The sequence below is a fragment of the Lagopus leucura genome, unplaced genomic scaffold, assembly GCF_019238085.1.
Source record: "Lagopus leucura isolate 7727_CA_CO unplaced genomic scaffold, USGS_WTPT01 34858-0_obj-0_obj, whole genome shotgun sequence".
Lineage (NCBI taxonomy): Eukaryota > Metazoa > Chordata > Aves > Galliformes > Phasianidae > Lagopus > Lagopus leucura.
The window spans coordinates 1-7338 of NW_024967737.1; the positions used below are offsets into that span (position 1 = coordinate 1).

Consider the following 7338-nt stretch of genomic DNA (forward strand, 5'->3'; position numbering starts at 1 on the left):
AAAAAAAGAATTCTCATAGAAAGTATCCATAGAAAATATGTCATCCTTTATCGCCTTTGGAGAAACTGCATGCATGCAAGAGCAGTTGGTGAATCAGATGCTAGGGGAGTACTGCTTTGTCTTATCCACAAGTCCGTTCTTTCCACTTAAGCACAACAACTTCTAAACAGAATTAGGTCATGTTGGAGGAAGATCAAAGAACTGGATTGAGTACCAAAAAACATTCAGTGTTGCCAAACTCTTTTCAAACAGCTAAAAGGAAAATATTTGATTTTACTGTACATCAGAAATACTTGAAGGAAAGATATCTTTACACACTAGGTCATCAAAAGCCCAAAAGGTAAGGCTAAGTTCCAGTGCTACTGATGATACAAAAAATGAAAAATTGTCTTTTGATGCAAATAATAAATTACATTACATAAATTACCAAGAAAGATACTGAGCAGGCTCCCACCTAGCATCTGCACTGTAAGCTACACAGTAAAAAGCCAATCAACATCTTCATGCCACTGTCTGGTAAGAAGAATAACCTCCAAAACAACTTCATTGAAAATCTTTTAACTTTCACTAAGAAAAACCTTTTATTAACCTGTTTTCAGAGAAAGTGTGTGTGCTCATCCACTAGAAAAAGTGGCTTTTTGCATAAGGGGCTTCTCAAATAAAGCTTATGTACAGTTCAATGAGTGCTTTGAAAATTTAGGCTGTTTAAAATGATTCTGATTTTGTAAGAATCAATTAGTATAGAGTCTACACCTCCTGAACAATTGAACTAACATTGTACTCCTAATAAACATCAATGGAATTAGAATCAATACATGTGTTGTACGTTTACACAATCCCAACTCAGCTTTCTGAAACATTCTTTTGACCTTTCAGATCACAAGAGTATTGCACTGAGTGCAGGTGTCCAGTTGTGGAAAGGCCTGCCATAATGCTGATGTGTGGTATGAAACTGGGGTGTTAGACACAACTAGTTCCAGCCCACTGCTACTCACTCCTACTGCCCCACACGACCCATTAGCCAATGAGCAGGCAGCTCAGAGGGAGTGGAGCTCAGAAGAAAGATCCCAGAAAAGAGTGGGAACACCTTGTAAGAAGGTCATGGAGAAGGTGCTACGTGCCCCCAGCAACGCTCACCCTGCAGCTCCTGAAGAGCGTATGCTGGATCGGGGAGAGGTGTGAGGAGGAAGGGAAAGCGCAGAGGAGCTACTCTGCAACAGATGAAGGAGTCAGAAACGGAGGGGTGAGGAAGACCTGCTGAGCAGGGAATGGGAGGAATAAATGAAATTTATTCTCCCTAAGTGAAATTTGTTTTACTTCTGAGGTAATATTCCCATGGGCTTTCCCCTCTCTCTCTGGCTTTCTGTGGAGGGGGAGTGAGAGAGAGGCTGAGTGAGTGTCTGGTGGCCATAAAATCAACACACCAAATGCACTGTGGCAAAAGCAATATAAAAACAACATACACTGATGAAGTTGACAAGGAACAGTCTCAGCACCTCGATTACTAGGAAGTCAGGTAGATCTTGGTGCATTATACAATAGATGTTCTTACTGATGGTGTCGATCGCCTAAGCAAATTAGGCCTTTGAAGAGAAAGTTGTACAGCTGATTCAATGTGTATGTATGAGGTGTGCTTCAACAGTAACGTCTCCTATTTGATTATATTCGTCCACAATATCAGAGGCCGATGCTGGTGGTGTGACAATAGAGGATGTACCTTCTCAACAGTGTTCCACTACAGGTATATTACATACCTGTATATATACATACGTATATACAGGTGTATTAGTGTTTAGTGTACTTAGCTAACATTTTGACAGTTACCTGCTGTTTTTTCCTTTCCCCCCCCAAAACTATTTTTATGATTTTCCAGGATCAAAGAACATCTATCACAATTAGTTTTCCATAGATCATTTCTTCTTTTTTTCACCATTTTGCGTTCCCTTACTTTCTGGCTCTGAACCTTGCTTCTACAATGCAAAGGGATTCCAGCCACCACATGCATACAGCCAAGACATTTTAGTGTGAACCAGATACTCAGGCATACACAACCTGTAACCCACATGCTACGTGTATCCCAACTCAACTTGCATCCCCTACAGCTGTATCGATCATGGCAGCAGCTCTACCCTGATGAGTGGCCAGGCCTAGCCCAGAGACACAGCAGAGTTTGCAGAGCAGCACTGAAAAATAAAGCAACAGAACTGAGAAAAGCCTGTCACCGGAAGAAAATATTTTAAACAAAGTCACATGGCAAAAGAAGGTAATGACAGTGCTTTCTAACGGGAGATAAGCGCCATAGCAGGTAACCATACAAGGCCATACGACCATACCTAACAGGTATGGTTATGGTTATTTATAACCTACCTATACATGTAGGTTATACATAACCTACAAGAACCATAGCAGCAGGTAACAAAGAAAAATTAGCTCACCCCTTCCAGAAACTAGTAACAACTCAAAAGAAGAGCAAACTCAGAGAGATACTGCTCCCTCTGCTGCTAACACTTAAATAAAAGCACCTTTTCCAATCATTGCTTGCACCTGAGCTCCCTAGGAGAGCCTTGACCTCTCAACTAATGTTCAATCATTGGTTCAGGCTGTGAAGGGATGGAGTGCAGCAGAGTTGCCAGGTCACAGCCTGAACCAAAGAGTGAGTAGGTCAGGGCTCAACTCCTGCTGTTTTGGAAACATGAAGTACAACGTGCATCGTGATGCAGGTACAGTACCTATCAATGATGTGATTGACAGGTGATTGTTGCAAGGTGATTGTTGACAGTCTTCTTATGGTTCTGTTGGAACAGTACTTGATGTTCCTTCTGGAGGCTTCTCTTCTTCAGTTTGGGTTCCCTGGTTCCCAGAATTTCAGCACTCCACCACCTGGTGTCATGACATACCCTCGTAGACACTGAAGCACGCTGAAGTGTTGATGCTCCTACCAGTGGTCCTGTGGACTTCACAGCCTCAAGGGGAGTAGTACAGATGTTTAAAAGGTATGAGGAGTGGTGGGTCTGCCTTCAGTGGTAGGATATAGGCTGCGTTTTTGTCTTGAGTCACACACCTCCACTTGTGCTGGGGCATGTCCTGGCCTTTGGTACAACATCCTTTGTCCTGTATTTTCCTTTGAAGGTCAATATTAATTATTCTGCCATGCGTCCCCCATTTTGGAACTGCAAGCAGCTTTTGTGTCTTCTCTATGGGAGAAGTTAGTCCAGAACAAGGTTTTAACTCACCCTACGAATCCTGCCATGGGGCTGTTCTGCCAGTCGTACAAAGAAAATTGTCTTTCTTCTCTGCAGAGTACAATGAACTTTTCATCTTCTCACTTAACAGTTGTATCTTTTAAAGAATAAAAGTAAATATAAAATTAGCGAGGATTCAGTAACAGTAGGTCAGCTATAAATACTTGCAAATGGGAAACATACAGTGAGCATCTTTGGAATTATGACATTACAGCATTCTGATTTTAGGAAAGTTACAATTAAGCTCTGTTTCAATACAACCAACTCTATATTACAAACTCAACAAAATGTACGGAGGAGCAGAAGTCCTACTCAGTGCACTTAGTGCCTTTTACATGGTCATTCAGATACAGCATGGTCACAGCTCTGGCCCGGTTCGACCTGGATCCTTGACTAAATGGCACAGGGGGACCCATGGACCCACCCCCTGTGACGGGTCTAAACACAAAACAGCGGCAACGAGCTAAGGGAGAAAATTAATTTACTAGATATTATAGCACAGTGTGAGAGAATGCAATATAGCACAATACAATTGGAATTGTAGCTAATAAATCAAATAAACAGGAGAGAGATTGTCCAAAACTGAAGGCCTTACTCTAATGTTGAAGGTGGGACAGCTAGGGAGCATACACTGCAGAGCCAAGCAGAAATAGAAGTCTCATGACTCCCAGTTTTCTCTTTCCTTCTAAACAGAAAATGGAAATGGAACAGTGAAGTATTCACAGAATCAGTGATTCTGTGATTCCAACTGAAATTCTCTGAAATTACTCCTTTTGTACCTTTGGATGCTCCCAGATCCAATCACGAGGAATCACACCATTTCTTTCCCCAGTAGGACATAAGAATCTAACACCTAGAGAGCTGTATTTTTCAAGACTGTTGTGTTGTAAGCAATTAGGCATCTTCATTTTTTATGTGAAGCTATATTCATTCAACCTGGAGTTTACTTTTAAGTAGTTTAGACCACACTTCAGAACTTAATCACATGAGTGGCTCCACCCTCACCTAAAGGTAATGCTGCCTTTCCTGAATACTATCTGATTTGGCCCTGAGAGCTCACCAGCTACACCTGCTCACTAACTGAAGATACAGTAGCAAAAATGATTTCCTGAGTGGTTCAGAGTTGTTCACTTGCATCAGCCCAAGACATTTCCAAACCAAACCCTCCAAGTGGGTTGAGAGGGTATGGTCTGTCTCCTCTGGTTCCTGACTATTGAGTCCCACCATGTCAGAACGTACAGCACGTCAAAAAGTCTGTGCAATGCTCAAAAGTGAGATGGGGAGAAGCTAGGTTGGCACCATGAGATATTCTGCACAGCCCTTACTAAGCTGATGCTCAGATAAATCCCTGCTGCCCAGTGTAAACTCCTTTACCTTCTACCTCCAATTACCTCGTCTAATGATCCTCCAGCAAGATGAGCTGTATCCACTATGCCCTATCCCATATTCTTCAGGTGCCCTCTGTGCTCTGTCTGAAGTCAGCTCTGCAGGTGGCACTGTGTCCTGCCTGTTGGTAAGTTCACATGTTCTCCTTTCGCTACCATGACATTGCTACCCAGAGCTTGCACAGTTCCTAAAAGAAAAACAAAAGAACAGAAATGTTCTCCAGAAAATCAGACCGCTTCTGTTAGCCTGGGCTCCTGTAAGGGCCAGTCACTGAAGAAAGCTGTTGTCGTTTGGCCAGGTTTGGTGACAGGGAGCTAAGGCATCTACGGACTGAGAAGAGAAAAGGGTGGGGGAAGTTAGGCCTAGGCAAGAAAACCAGCAGCAGTGAACTAAGGGAAAAACTTAATTTACAAAATATAGCAGCGGAATGTACGATAATAGAATATGATGGGATTTGAAGCTCATCAATAAAATAGGAGAGAGTTTACAAAACTGCATTCCTTACTCTAATGCTACAGGTGAGACAGCCAGGAGCACAGACAGCAAAGAGAGGCAGTCTTGAGACTCCGTCATTTTATCTGTTTGTTCAAATGGAAATGGAACAACAAAGTCCTCTGGGAGTTGTAGTTCACTCTTGTCTTCTGAGACCAGGAAACCAGAAATGTTGACAAGTCACAGAACAGCAGTACTAAGCCTTTAACTCCAGTGCACTGCGAGATGTGATGGTGTGGAATACTGACCAAAAAACATAAAACCAGGACAAGAGAGTGTCTCTTGAACCGAGGCTGCTTGCTGTGACGGAGTGCTGTGTAGCCGTAGAGCCCCTTCACTAGTTGGGTGAGCACAATTTTTCTTTCTATGATTACTGGTCTACCTGTGAATACTTTGCCTGCTATCTCCAAGAATCTGTCAGAAGCAGTTTTGCTTCTTTGTGAGCAGGGCACCTACATTAACTTTATGTTGTGTGTTCAAAGTTGGCCTACAGTGCTAGTCTGCAGCCATATGCAAAGCACTACAAAATCATTAGGGAAAACTTGTGCCAAGACATCCGAAGACACTTCTCCAGAAAATACAGGTGGGCAAAGCACTCTGCATGTTATCTCTGCCTTTGATCTCTTACCCCGATTCCCTGAGAACAAAACAAAGGTGCAGAGGCTGAAAGGGAAGCACAGGGCACTCTGGCAGTCCACCAGTAGGGATGCCTGAGGGACCGTGGCTGTGCAACATGCCCACAGAGCCACTTGTCTTGAACTCTGAAAACTACCTGCAAGTCTTTGACTGCAGTGACTCTGAATAGAGTGCTCACCCTTACTACTGATACACTAACAAGCATTTCACATCGTTACATTTAGTACAGTTGCAGCAAAGGTTCACTCTAGCTTGAATACATGGAAAACGGAATTTGCTTACAAGTCCTCCTAGGGTAGCCATAATGGCTGCAATCAAATAAATCAGCGATCTATACTTGCTGCTGTCTTCCATCCCAAACATTTCACTGCGGGAGGATAATCGGCTAAGACTACAGATGAGCCTTTAAGAAATTAGCTTAGGAGTTACTGTGCTGTGATCAAGTTACAAAACAAGAGGCTCTAATTCTTGGATTCAAAGTGCATGAAATTGCTATTCAGTGTGAAGAATGATCATTTAATATACCAACCTACTTGCCTTTCATCTGTCTTCACCACTTTCACCATAAGGCGTACAGAAATGCCATTAGAAATTGACAGATTTCTCAGTTCATACTCAACCTCCTTTTGTAGGATAACAAAGACTTAATTGCCACCTCTAGGTTAAGGTATATCGGGGTAGGAAGGAAAATGCTTGGGTATTTCTAATGAAACTTCAAATAGATGGGATTTCATTCACCTTCATAATTTGAAAACTTTTAGCAGAGTGAATAGTTTCATCATGCTTTTTTTCCTGACCAGGTTTTACTGGTAACATTTTCTTGAAACCAAGGTTTAAATAAAATGACTAAAAATTCATGCGTTTAAGGTTGAAGAAAATAAACGGAGAAAACTTCTGAGTTTACCACTGAGTCTTCTGTCAAGACTCACTGCACTACGTGAGGTTATGAGCACTACACTAGGGGTTATGAGCAAGCCCTTCCATGAGGCAAATACTGGGAGGAGGACTGTACCTCTCATACAAAGGAGTTACACCAAATTCCAGTATCTTCCTTTTTCAAGGCAAGGGGGAATAAGAACTGACATTTGAAGACCAAGTCAGGGAACCTACTGATTAAACACTAATGCAAACTGTCCCTTCTCTGCTATCATCAAGGAGGGACAGCTATATTAAAAGGAGAGCATAATTCTGTGGATTGATTTGTTGAGTCCTCATCTGTTTCTCCAGGTTCTGACATTACAGTTAGCAGTGAAATACTGAACTCTACTTGCAGTTGGTCCTGAGGTGAGAACAGAAAACACTAGATACAACAATTCAGTTATACTTAGCTTTGTACATGTGGAATTCTAATATATTCTTCGTATCCTTAAAAGATTTCTGTGTTCGTGTGTATCTCCCACTCACACATCTACTCAAAGAAACCTTGAAGAGCATCTGTTTAATCACTGATATTCTGGTTAAACTAGCCAGCTTAATATACATTCTTTTCTTACAGGCAGGATACAACCCACCTCTGACAGAAGAGTAGCTTCCAGCCGATGAACTGAATCACCTGGTTGCCTCAGATGGAATCAGGGTGGCA

The 7338-nt window shown here is 42.2% G+C and overlaps 1 long non-coding RNA gene across 1 annotated transcript; it reads left to right on the forward strand.

Moving 5' to 3' along the window:
• The first annotated feature begins 3033 nt into the window (after nt 1-3033).
• Nucleotides 3034-7336, forward strand: LOC122193282. The gene is made up of 3 exons (XR_006182863.1): nt 3034-4755; nt 5147-5465; nt 7252-7336. It is a non-coding gene; the product is annotated as an uncharacterized LOC122193282 (long non-coding RNA).
• The last annotated feature ends 2 nt before the right edge of the window (nt 7337-7338 follow it).